Source organism: Anopheles arabiensis, chromosome 3 (assembly GCF_016920715.1).
Source record: "Anopheles arabiensis isolate DONGOLA chromosome 3, AaraD3, whole genome shotgun sequence".
Classification (NCBI taxonomy): Eukaryota; Metazoa; Arthropoda; class Insecta; order Diptera; family Culicidae; genus Anopheles; species Anopheles arabiensis.
Genome location: NC_053518.1, coordinates 41186606 through 41200279, shown reverse-complemented (window position 1 = coordinate 41200279; position 13674 = coordinate 41186606). Strand labels below are relative to the sequence as shown.

Below are 13674 nucleotides of genomic sequence, written 5' to 3'. Positions count from 1 at the left end.
ATTTCTTGAACAGTTCTTTCGGTTGGTTCGGTTTGCGCTAGGTACGAGCGGGAACCTTCCACTGGCAATGAGGGCAGACGATTTATGCGTACACAACACCGTACAGAGCCTGCTTGCGGAAGTTCTCATCGTTCCGGTGTGGAAAGCAACAGCAAGCAGGTCTGCAATTCGCACAGACCCCGAGAAATTGCGTATGGTGTCAAAATGGCTGAAAATAGCTGCATAATTAAGTTGCGTATAAATTGCGTACACGTTGGGGTGTGTGAGCCAGGAGAGTGAGCTCAAACCCTGTCGAAACGACCCGGGTGCGTAAGTCCCGGTACCGGTACAAAATGCGGGTCAAACAAGTCTGTGTGTGTGTATTCGAAAATGTGTTCTGTATGTTTAGCAAATGATTGAACGTTTCCGATTGTGTGGCAATTGGAGGAAATACAGTGGCACGGTTTAGATGCTTTTCAAGATTTGCGCCATCGGGAATCCCTTATCCGTTTGGATTTTCTGCTCCACCGCACAACACCGCCCGTGTTGGGTTATCTGTAGTCCTGTAGGCGCTCGAAAATCGAACCAAAATGTGCAGTTGATAGGTTTGAGTGATTGATAATTTCTTACCCCGGAGGTTCGGCTAGCTTGGTTATAATCCCGGGATCCGTCTTCCTTCTGCCTTCAGGTCTAATTGATTGGTGTCCGTATGTGTACCGCTCTCGGGAGTCAATCAATTCCTTAAGCGAAGGCTGCGTTTGACGACCATTGGCCAATAAATTATGGCCCTGCAGTACCATATGGTGCGTCGTGTGTGTGTGATTATGCTGTACCTATTAAATGCTCGATGCGTAGGGAATGAAGAAATTGTTGGCATTTTCATTTCCTCATTCGGAAGTTTGTTTGATCGTGCAGAGTGGTTTCAAATTACACGGAAATGATGAGTTTCTCTATTATTTCTTTTTATGTTACAAAGCTTCCCATTCAACCCTTTTCTTTGTATGTTCTTTTTGTCCTTGTTGGTGGAGTGAGGATGCTGTACGTAATTAGATGCATGGGAACCACATTTTCGTGGGATAATTTTCCAAGGATGAACAGATTCTGTTTGAGCAGTTATTGAAACGTATTTTACTATGGGAAACAGAGTATTCTTAGTCATCGCATCTTGTTTAGCGTTGTGTCATATCAAAACATATATATTTCAAAGATTCTAGCTGGTATGTTTAGATATTGTCCCAAGAATATCATCTTTCTGGATTGCGACTTCAAATGAGTGAACCACGACTCATTGTAGTATTAACAAGGCTGATATGAAAATACAACTCAATGATCGGCATAGACTAATCATAGGAAAACGTGAAGCTTATAACCTATATAGCCTTTTACATAATTGTAACATAATACGGTAAACTGTTGATCCTCTCCACTTATTGGTATTATCATTACGCTGAATATATTCATCTCCTATCAAGTGGCGAAAGAGGCCAATCTGCACAAAGTCTGTTTAAAAATAAACAACAACAAAATCATCTCCAAAAACTTAATGTGAGTTACGACCTCTTGGGCAATTACCGCTTAAAACATTATTTGAAAAAGTCAATATATCTCAAACCCTATAAAGTCTAATTCGCTTATCCTCGTAAGTGTGAATAAAATGAATACAGGCATTATACGATCCTGTAATATGATCCTTCCATGTGAAGCAATTTCTCATGGATTCCAGATGCGGGCACAGGCTGAGACGGTTCATCAAATGCTGTACACAAACATTAAAAATCCGAACTCGAGGATTTTTTGTCTCATTTTTTTATGTTCGTTTTTTCCCAATTTACATATCATCAATTTTTCCCGCTCGTTGCCAGTGAAAAAAAAAACACAATTCCACCCAATTTCGTGGAATGCCATCAGGCAACAAACAAGAATGTCCCGGCTTCCGACACGGTCGCGCGGTTGTATACATACCCCACACGGACCTAACACAGGATGTGGAAATGTAAACAATCGCCCAATAATCACTTCCCACCGGATCAGCGAATGATCGCAGTAAAAAAAAGGGAAACATCACCGGTGTTTTGTTCTCACTCTCCACACCATCCACACGCATGCTGCTGTGCGGCCAAATGAATATCCTGTTCAGGATATTCGCCCGTTTTTCCGGTTGATGAGGCTGCGTTCCACGAAGCCGCCATCGGTGGTTAGAATTCGGATTTTGGGTTGCGATACGCAATTGATGTATGATTTTTTCTCCCTCCCGTACACCTTCCATGCGTTGAGATGGGTAGTAGTACACAACCAATAAGTGTCGCTGGCGCTTATTTCGAATTTTGCAGGGTGCCGCTGCTTCCGCAGCTATGTGCGCGTTAGGCTTTTCCGGTTCCGGTCGAGCATCGTGTGTGCGAATTGGATGGAAAGATGCTTTTCACACACGATCCTGTCTTCCTTTTGTTTGTTGTCCTTTGCTGCAAATCCTTTGAGTCATCGTTCCCGCCGCCCTTTTGCGGTAGATGCTGATTTAAGGGATGTGTTTGTGTGAAGTTACGAGTACAGGAAATTGAGTTTTGGCGAGAAACAATAGGGACACAATTTTGGAAAACAGGAATCCTTTCCTGCCAGTGTGCTGTGTGCCGAAATTGTCTCTAGCCGAATTTACCAATGTCGCTGTGCCTTGTGAAAGCGTACGCGAAGCAGGAAAGGAAACGAAGGTGGTCTTCCGAAACCCGTAGCGGACGACAGTTTTTACGACGACACATGACTAAAAACTACATCCGATCAAAAAGGACCGTTAGTGGGTTGCGGTGTTGCTTTTTGTGGCTTCTAGTTTACTTCGAACGACGACGCATCGTCTTTTGTGAGTTTGGTGGGTAGTACTCTCACACCTCGCCTCGTCCCAGCACCCAACGTCGATGCCGGTCGCTGGGGCAAAATGGGCCGAAAAATGGTTTACGATGTGCGTGTTACTGGTTTTATATTCTCGGCTTTTTATTTTACTTTATTTTATGACATTTTACTCGAATGAAGAAATTTTTCCCCGGTGTGCGCAATTTCTAGTTTTGTGAAAGTCACTTTTACCCGCACAGGAGGTTAAGTGTCGTGTGCTAGTGATGGGTTTGTGTGTGCGACTGTGTACTTTGGAACGAACTACCTTTTTCATCTTCCATGGGTGTGCAGAAATTGTGTCCCGTAGAAGAAGATGTGTGTAGTACGCCGTTTGTAGTAAAAAAGGCGTATTCGCGTACACTCACCCATCTAACCGTGTAAAAGAAACGCTTTAGACGAGAGGAGCATGCCGGGGGCATTATTTTTACCAACCCGGTGCTGGAGAAAGTGCTCCTTCGCTGGGCCTACGGGGGCCTCAAGAACTAAACACGAACACCGAATGGGGAAAGTAAGTAATCCATCGTCCTTAGCGTCGTCCTAGCGAGCGAGTCAGCACACAGGGGGCACTGATGCTACGTTGCGGCTGGCAAGGCGAAGGGCAAATATTTACTCAACGTAGCGCAAAGCTACGCGGCTGGTCCCACGTCGCATTGGATTGGTGAGTGTGGAGCGGGTTTTTTGTGTTTTGTTTGGAGCTAGCGACTTTTCCCTCGAGACACACGAGTACACTAAGCGGAGGAGAGAGGGCCATACTGCTGCTGTTACGTTTGGGGACAGAGGTTTGTCTGTCTGTGTGTGTTTTGTTTTAGGTTAGAGTAGCTAGCGCAAAAACTACTACCCACAGGTACGATTGCGATGGGTCTGAGTGGTAGCGCAACCGCATCCTTCCCATCGCCGTGTACGAGGTGAATTTGATCAAAATGTTTCGCTTAAATATTTACGCAATAAACATTTCAGATGGATGTCCTTAGATAAAGGTACCTTCAACTCGGGCTTATGTTGCTGTTGTTTCTGTATTCGAGCGGGATTGTGAAGCTTCCGTATTTTTGTGTGGGTCTGAAATACTAATTTCAGTCGACACAAACGTAAAACCTGTGTATTTTGGGTGTTAAATTTGCTTGCCAGTTGATTCGTTCGTTGGTTGAGGTATTTATGGTGAAATGCTGTTGGTCACGATTGCAACAGAATAATGTATGTGTGGAGTTATTACGCAAGTCACTTCATCGATAGGCTTACGCATTGAGCTTCAAGTGCAATATTGGCTTAAATTTGATTCATATGTATCTATTCTCTTTGTGGACAATTTATGGTTGGTAAGACCCATACGTCATTAAACTAAAGATGTTTAACAATTTAATGGAGCTGTAGCTATACCAAGTATGCAAACACTATACAATCAAACATAGCTAAATTACTTAAAATGTACAGCAATTATACTACTTTTATGTTTATAAAATGAAAACAAGATTAAACCTAATCCATCTGATGGACGATAATAATTTAGAGGACTATGTTTTAATGAGTATCATAATATTAAATATTTTCCATGTATTGTAATGAAATTATTGACAAGAATTCGATCGGCTTTACCAAATGCTCCAAATGCAATATTCCAATATCCAAATACCACAATTCAATTCGTAACCATGGTCAGAGGCCATTACATTTTTATTTGATTGCTGTTCAACGTCATTTTGATGTACGTAGATAAGATTAAGGTACAAATTCACTTGTCAAATTCATCGCCTCCACCAGTACCATGTTCTTGCGTTTTGTCCTTCGTCCACAGCTCTCACTAGAAGCGCTACAGATATTCGCGAAGTAAAGTTTGTTGTAAAAGTCAATTATTTTTTCCCTGTCAGATTTGCACCCCTGTTCTGCTTTTTCTTGTCCTTTCCTATTCTGCTAAGTAAATTCACGACATGAAAAGTCGACAAATGATCCCCGTACCGCTAGGAGAATCCGTATCACAGTCGCTCTGCCGAGAAAGTCGAAAGATGTAACACGATGTCCCAGTTGTCTGTTTCCGCGGGGTTAAACTTTGCCCAAACAAACTTGATCCTTGCCCCATACTCCCATGACGAAGAACATGGGAAGAACAGTTAGTACTGACTCGGAGTTCGTTTTTGTTTTTCCGACCATCCCTCGGGAGGCTGATGTACTTCAGTTTGTGGCGGCGTTGTCTCCGATGTCTCCAATGGTAAGTAAGTAGATTGAAAGTTACCTAGGCTGCCACACAAACACGCACACATACACAACAGGTGTAGTGATAGAACGCAGCGATTCCATTTTGCCACGAAATGGATGTGGGCCGCAAATGGAACCGGCATGAAATTTAAATTCAAAACAAATAATGCATTATGTTCACTGGATTCGCGGCGAGTCGCGCGATGTCGTTTCAACTCTGCTCCGCGCCTTTTCGAGATCTTGATGTGTGCGCTTCTTTGCTTCAATCTTTGTCTGTTTTTGCCGCGCTGGCTGGCGCAAGACACGCGCCGCTTTCTGATTGAATTTTTGCGCACTACAAATTTGTTCTGTCGATTCCATTTCCAACTTGTCAAAGGTGTGTGAAGGGTGTAATAGGACGGCATGCGGAGTGTGGACTGTTTTTGTTTTTCAATCAGATTGGCTGTCGGCTTGCCAGAATCCATTGTAACATGGAATGCAGTTTGTGCAACTGTTGGGACCTGAGTAGTAGGAACAAGGGGTAGCATTATCGCGGTGTTACATCATTTTTTGGCGTTACGGCTTTCTCAAAAACTATATAAAAAAATGCACAAAAAGCAATTTATATGTCTTATTTGCACGCAACGTAAACTTTTAGTTGAAGTAAATAGTGGCCACAATATAAAACATTATTCCTCAACAAATTTAATTCTTAATCATGATAATTCTTTTACGTTTATGTCAAGTTTGCAAACAGTTGTAAACAGTTTGATTGGCTTAATTTTTACTGGGATAAAAAATATGAAAATTGTTTTGTTGTAACATTTTCCTTCAAAATCCGTTTTTCATGATGACTGCTTACATACATATACACAAACAATAATATCAAATTCTCCTCTCGATTTCCAAAGCCTACAGCATAGTCGAACACATGTTTTCTCTTCGTCATGGCTGCTTTTGGCCGGTCACAACCCCGCCGGTCGGTATCGCATGTCCAAAGTTATAAAAGTGGTCAATAATAATTAACAGTAAAGTAAGTATGTTTATGGACCTTCCGATCGGGAACCAGCGTCCCCTCCGCACCAAAGATGTATTCCCGACACATTGACTAATCTCGTTATGGTGGGGTGATTTATGAAATGAGTTCCGGTCTTTAGTCGAAGCTGAAATTGAATTCCTCTTCATTGAACCCGTTCGTAATTCGGTGAACCTTCCACGGTGTGCGTGGAGCGGCAGGGGATAGAAAACCTTCGCACTGACCCAAAACCGTCCCGTGTATTAAAGAGGTGGCTGTTTTTTTTTTCTTTCCTACAGCGCCACACTGTCAACAAAAGGGTTAATATGTGTTCGAGCAATCGGCATCGGTCCGCAAGCTTAGCATAGGGCAGGGATTTGGGCAGCAGTCAATATAAAATGTCACCCCTTTGTTGCTTATTAAGAACGTTTGGGTGTGCTGGTTTGAATTCATCAACCCGCCTGCCAAAGCAGAACTCTGGGTGTAACAATAAAAGGAACCATATTTTAAGCGAAAATTGAACGTAACGCTATAATTTCATTCGGCTCATTTATGATCATTCCTTGGTAGCCGTCGGGGAGCTACTAATCGTGAAAAATATGTGAATACTAAGTTCTATGCTCGGGTGTTTTTTTCTTCTACGCTATACGCGGCAGCTAGGGTGTCTGGAATGTGGTAGTAGATTAAAACATTATTTATCACTCGCGAGGAATCGCCATGTGAACTACGCCCTCCTTCGCATCGCCGAAACGGATTGTACAGTTTTCGATGAATATTTATCACATTTCCCAAGTCCAATTCTTCCGTGTCCTGTACTGCGTTTGCTGGTGTTTGGAAAATGGCATGAAATATGCGAACAGGGTTGGTGTAGAAAGCGCCCAACATAAGAAGCATTTGTTAGCGCTAGGTGTAGAACTAAAGGGATCTGTCCTGCGGCTTAAGTTCCTGTGGAGTCCCGTCCAAATTTCTCCATCCCAGACGATGCAACACACACTAAAAACGTGTACCAAATGTTTGATTTGTGTCTCTAATACAAACATTTGTAGCGTATCAAATGGTGCGAGCTGCGCACAGTTTGTTAATGCCAATGGTGACCGTCATGCGAATGCGCCACCATGACTGACTGACTGGGCACATTGTGTGTACATCGATTTATTTGTATGATTCCATTTTCTTACACATCATTCAACACACCGACGCTTGTAAACTGGACTTGGTGTACCTTGTTTCCCCCCACCTGGTAGATTTCTTTTATCACGGAAAGCATTTCAGTGCCGGATTTAACTGCGTTCTGATTTCCGTGTATTGGCGACGTTTCAAAGCAGCGTAGTGTGTAGTTGCACCTGTCCAAAAAGATAAATGTGCGACGAGCTTTTCCATTTTGCTTCCCAACCATCATTTGGTGAGGCGTCTGTAATGCTACGAATAAAATGCGTACCAGCGTTCTTTGGCGTTGGCTTATTTTCTATTCCTTTGTATGTGATGTTTTGTTTTTCGAGTGGAAGTAAGAAAACAACAACGGGTTATACTATTTTCACTTTCTACACGCCTCCATCTCTCGACCGGAGGTGGGAAGTGAAAAGGACGCACGTCTTAAGGTGGCATTCCACGACCGAAACGTACCCATTTCGGATAGAACTGTTTCATATTTTAGTATCATTTGCTTCACGTCGTTTGGTGGGCCAGCGCAAACCATACACCAGAATAGACAATAGTTTAACACAGTGGTAGGAGAACGAGTCTGAAAACGACTTGCTTTTAGAAGTATCCTCCTAGGAAGAAGGATTGCCCGTGGAAAGTGAGGGGGTCATGGGCTGTTTTTCATCATACCGATTGCTCGATTTTAGTTTTATGTTGTTCAGACGGAACAACAACAAAACACCCAACCAAGAGCCGTGTCCTGGAGTAGTGCTCGTGGATCACTCACACTCTCCTCTTGCTGGTGTGTGTATTTTGCGTTTAGTTTTTATTTTCCTTCCTGCTACCGATGCCAAGCGGTAAGCCCAAACGGGGCCTGTAACAAGCGATCGCACAAGGTAACACTGAGTAGAAAGTAGCTTTAAGGTGAAATGGAACACAAGAACACAACAGAGAGAAAGCACCGCGAGTCGTCGCAAGGAGCAACGGGGAATGAAAATAGTTCAACTAGGGAGAAAGGCAAGGTCCCTCGGCGCGCCGTAGAACCGAAAGTCATAGAATAATAAATTAGCGAAACTGATGATGCACGACGATGGATTGATGGTACTTTTTTCGTTTGCTGCCCTTTGCTCCCCTACCTTATGTCCTATCCGTGTGTGTGTGTATGTGTGTGTTTTGGAGGGTGTGCAACCAACACAACGTCACCTGCGTACTCAGACGGACTCTCGTGGTCCCGCAGCAGTACGTAGAAGGTTAACTGAGTTGGAAAATTCACCGCCCAATATCTAGAGTCCGCGGATTTTTACGACCTCCCGACTCTTCCTTTCTCTCTTCTCGCTTCCCTTCTCTGCATCTCGGCAGGGAGAAATGGTGTATTACGTTTCCGTTCCCGTAGACGCAAATAGAAAGGGGCACTAGGAATCGATTACGTGTTCGGCTTTATGTCTTGCTGGTGTTCTGTGTGTCGCCCTGAACTTGCGCTTGCTGCTTAATGTGCGCAAGCTTTCTTGAAATCGTAAGTGTGTGGGGTGTGAGATTGAAAGCAAAATTCCCTCCCAGGGTGCGTTGTTATTGTACGGATTGGCACGGGGTGAGACAATGCTACTTTTGGCTGGGTAATAAAACAATATTAATGATCCCGTAAAGTGTAGTCTGCTGGTGCGTTCGAGTGTCTCGCTGGATGCGGTGTGCCATGCTGATCTGTGTATATGGGAGGTTTTGTTTATAATCGTCATTGGAACGGTTTTTAATGCATACTATTAAACCAATGGAATGCAGTGTCGTTATAGCTATTAAAATCATAAATGGTTTAAACTGTTCTGATGATGAACTATTTGTCTCGTTGTAGCATTTGACAAGGGGTCATCCATAAATTATGCAACGCTAAAAATCAGAACTGTGTGCACCCTTTCGAAAACACAACACAAATGAAAAGGCAAATGTTACGCTGAAAACAATTCTGTGTGCATTCAATGTGCACTCTATTTATCGTTACGTAATCTATGGATGACGCCTTATAGTGAAGAGCTGCTCGACGCAATCTTACAATAAAAAAAATACTTTGTAAACAAATCGTTTTTATTTCTTCTAAGAGCAGTCTTTTAAACAAAAAAAAAAAAGTTTATGTTTCATAGTATGGCATATTGAGCTTAGTTTTTGTGTCATTTTATAACGACAGACTGCCACTAAGATGCATGTGTGGCGAATATGAGCCAACACAACAAAAATATTTAATAAAACCACGCTTTCACGCTTTTACCTTGAAGTACTACAAATTTAGAATGCATGAATGCAGACACTGAATAAACAAAGACTAATCAATTTTTTTTTCTCTTTTCAGGTGAGTAACGTTGAACCTTATTATTCTTATGGTTTAAAGTTAAGGAGATCAGTACAATCAAAAGGGTAAGAAGTTTATATTGAACATTGTATTAAGCGCCGTTACTGCACATCTTCAATCAATCAATAGCTGTCAAATCATTGAACATGTCAATTTCTTGCCGATAGAACTACGCTGTACAAAATAGTTCCTTTGTCAATTCACCTAATTTACGCAACAGAACTCAACAACTGTGCCATTTCGTACTCTCCAAACATCGCACACAAAAGCAACCTTCTATCCTCCACATCCACTTCCCAACACCATGTGGCAGTGGTAGTGGTAGTGGTGACGTGTTCGTGTTTCAATTTTGGGCAAACGGTGGGTCTGCAGAGTCCTTTGGGAATCATTAAAACATCAAACCGGCGCTCCCCATCCCGACTCAGCCACACAGCACAACGCACGCATTTCCTCCCTTTCGACCAAAAAGGCACGAAGCGGCGCTCCCCCGCCCCCTTGCTGGCTGCTTCACATCTTCGCAACTTTCTTAATTCAATGCGTTTGCTCTTTCGGTTTCGGTTTCATTTTCGTCTTGCGTCCAGTGTGTGACCAGTGGATGGCTCCCACACCCGGACTCCCGAACCGAACGGTCTACAATTTTCATGGGCAACTGGAGCCACTTCCCGAGCATCCTTCGCCACACGCCACATTTTCTCGCAAGGCACACGTTGCTCCGGTCCGGTCGTTGCTTTTTTCCGGAAACGCTTTCGACAGTTCACTTCATCCGACGGAAATGAATGCGGAAGAGACGGCGGGTGCGTTGGTTTGAGATGACGATGGTAATGTCCGTGGTGCGTCCTCTGGACAGTCCCCGGGTGGTGCTGCGAGAGTGTGAGTAAAATGGGTCCGGGTAAACTTAAACACTACCACTCGCTCGCATTCGATTGGAAGTGGTTGAAGTGGGCTCCATTTAGCGTCGCCTTCGCACGATGGGCTCTTGCAGGCTACTTGGAAAGACCTGCCCGTGGCAGAAGAAAGGATTCCTACCCCTGCTGATGTACTATTATATTGTACCGTCGGTCCGAGGGTATTGCTAAGTAAATGCGAGTAATTTCATACGGCCGCTGCAGTAGTGCTTATAGTTTCAGTGGTGTAGACTGGACGCTATTGGAGACGGAGACGTTGGAAACATGGGAAGCAATGATCCATGGTGTTCCTTTATTGGGTTCAGAAAACCCATTGATGGAGCAGGACTTGTTAGAGCTGTAAAATGGAGATTTTAGTCTCGGCGCTTTGGAAAACGAGATATTGAAAACAGTTTCTAGAATTCAAAAAATCGCAAATGTGAAATCTTTTTGTGTGTTAAAATAGGCATGAAGCAGTTAATGTCATTGTTAATCTTCCCTAGACTTTAATTCGTACTAACGCATCTTAGCAGGAAAGGCACACCACACACATCATCAACCTAGACGGTGGCCGCGTTCCTTGCATATATAGACTGCGTGCGAAACAAAATTCTTGAACTTGTAAAGACACCTAGCGAAAGGACGACGCCAAACTAGGTTAAGCATGACGCATGGGATCAGAAGTAAAACTTCTCGACGGGTTCGGTGAAAGACATAGCTGTAGAAAGGGGACGCTCAGCTGCTTACCTTCTTGCTGCCATCTCCCCCCTCTAACTTAAACAGAAAGGACGTTGGACGCAAAGAATAAGGAAGTTTTCGGTCCTGTCTTGAACGGGGCCGTGGCTTAGTCGGTAGGTCCTAAAGAGAGACTGAAGAGAAATGAAATAAAGCCATCCCTCCATCACGACCACCCATCCGCTCATATGTTCAGTCCCGAAACGAACCTGTATGTGTGTGTGTAAGTATGGTGAAAGGCAAATGAAAAAACAATTTTCTTCCATTAGAGAAAATAGATGAAATTTGCACACATTAAATGAAACACACGAGCAGCAGTAGCAGCACCAGCAGCAGCATGACACAAAGAGCGACAGAAAGGGAGAGCGCATGAAAGGTTTTTTCCCTTTCGAAGGTGATGGAAAGAATGCTCCAACATTCGTCCCGTGTGCCGAACCTCGGAGCATTCCTCCTGTCGCATTTTTCCCCGGTTTCCACCCCTCTCGGGGTCTAGTAGTTTCGCTCGGTGTGGTCCTCCCTGGTCGGTATTTTTTCGCTTCTTCACCAATGCCTGGTGGTAGTGTCTGGTGGAAAAACTTTGACTTATTAGTTTTGGTTCCTGCTTGGAATTGCTTCCGGCTGTACGACTCGACTGTGTTCGGAAGAATGGAACACGAATGTTCCTGAAGAGAGAGGGGTGGGAGAGCGGTGTGAGCGAGGTGTAGGAGCAGTGAAAGCGAGACCGATAAAAGTTTACGCTTTGTGCAGAACTATTATCGGAATCGGGTCCACTCTGTCCCCCCCTCAATTCTTCCTCCGTGCATTATCGAATGCCATCGCACCCTAGTCGTGGTCGGCTGTGTGGACATTTGGATGAAGTGTCCTAAGAATGCCGCAAGATGTTGAGCGAGGAATGTCGAGTACATTTCGATTTGGTCCTTTTTTTTTAAAGGCTAACAGAATACGCTTTCCACTGCATGAGATCTGGAATGTCTCTCCTGAAAGTTTATTAGTCTCTCTGGTTGTCTACTCGACGAGTTCATTTGATGTACAAGCTTCAGGCTAAAATTGAGTGCAGGTGTTTCTTGAATTATATCTATAATAACTGTTTAGGCTTTCATAATTTCAAGCTACAGATTGCTTCGAAGATTGACAATCGGAAAACAGATTCTTCTATTTGGAAACCTCTTTTAACGATTAGTAAAACTGTGCTTCAATTGTCCATTTCTATGCACCAGAACATTTAAATTAATTTTAAATCCCAATGGCAACACCTTTACCTAGCTATTGGCCTTTTTTGTGTTCGACACCCTTGGCTGCTATTCGCTCCGTTTCGAAGCATTCCATCCCTTCTATTGCCTTTTCGCGTGATTTTTCTCTCTCACTCTCCCCGTGAATTGCCTTCTCTTTCTATCTTATCAACAACAAAAAACGAACACACGTTTTCCCCTTTTCAGTCCATGTGTGCATGGGGGTGTGAGTGTCGAACACAAAACAAAGCGCACCCCTTGAAAGGCGAGCAGCACACTCCGATACTCCGCGTGAGCGAATATACGGCGCTCTCGCTCTCGCGCTGCTGCACCCTGCTCTCTCGGCAAAACACGCGCTACCAAGAGAGCGAGGGCGAAATGGGCGAAATCGTCGTGCCCCTGCCGTGGCCGTTAACCGTTTCCGAAGGGAGACACAGTTGCAGCAGATACTCCGGCCTGGCAGGGTCGAGCGGTGTGAATTTTCGAATTTTACGTGCGTAATCGGAAAGCTTTCGTCGAGTACGGACGTGTCGCAGCGGAGCCGTGTGCGTACGGGTTTTTCCTTTTTCCCATTCTCTCGCTGTGCCGTGTACGTGTGTTTCGTCGTGCGCGATTTTGCGTTTAGTCTCCAGTGCAGCTGGAAAGCGATTATTTGGCGTGCCGTGTGAAATACAGTTTCTGTTGCCGGGTGGTAGCTCAATTGCTAGCGAATTATACGGTAGTGTAAGATGTGTTCGATTTTTTAGTGCACCAAAGGGTGGCTAGTTTTGACAGTAATATTTTGTGGATGTTGGAATGCGTTACTGACACAAAAGACGGATTGGTTGAAAAATGCAGTGTTTTTTTTATTCCTCTCTTCAACCGTATTTGACAACACATGGACAACGCCTGACTCATCTGAGGAATCCAACACGGAATTTCGCGATTTTCACACCTTCCTGTGACAGTGGCTCTGGTGGTTGACCTATCTGGGACAATTTTGTGCTATTTGCTACCAAGATTTGCAACCAAATGAATCGTGTCTGTTTTGAGCCCGAAACGTGTGGAATGTTTAACTTTTATCGGCGGAAAAATAGTTTGAATCAAGTTTCACTGCAGCTAACCTGATCCGAAATGGTGGTATTAACTTAACATGTGAAACCAGAGGTACCAGAGCTGTGTTTGTGCGATTCTACACCGATAAGCGTAATAGAAAAGGCATTCGAAAGCCGTTTTCGACTGTTTCTGCAGCCTAAAAGTGAATCTGCAGCGAGCAGAAAAGTGTGTGGAACGGTAGGAATTCAAACGGCACGATACTAAGTTCAAGAACTC

General features: G+C 43.9%; 1 protein-coding gene across 10 annotated transcripts in view; it reads left to right on the top strand.

Annotated features, from left to right (window-relative positions):
• The window catches only part of LOC120899903 (aryl hydrocarbon receptor nuclear translocator homolog), a 196182-nt gene that overhangs the window by 24130 nt on the left and 158378 nt on the right, over window positions 1-13674 (top strand). Inside the window, exon 1 of one of the 10 annotated variants that reach the window (XM_040306240.1) lies at window positions 12814-12908. The exons of 5 other annotated variants lie outside the window; for them this stretch is intronic. The gene's annotated coding sequence lies outside the window, so the exon portion shown is untranslated. Of the gene's footprint in view, window positions 1-12813; window positions 13087-13674 lie in introns of those variants that run through there. 4 more of the 10 variants (XM_040306236.1, XM_040306238.1, XM_040306241.1 and 1 more) reach the window with 4 other exon arrangements.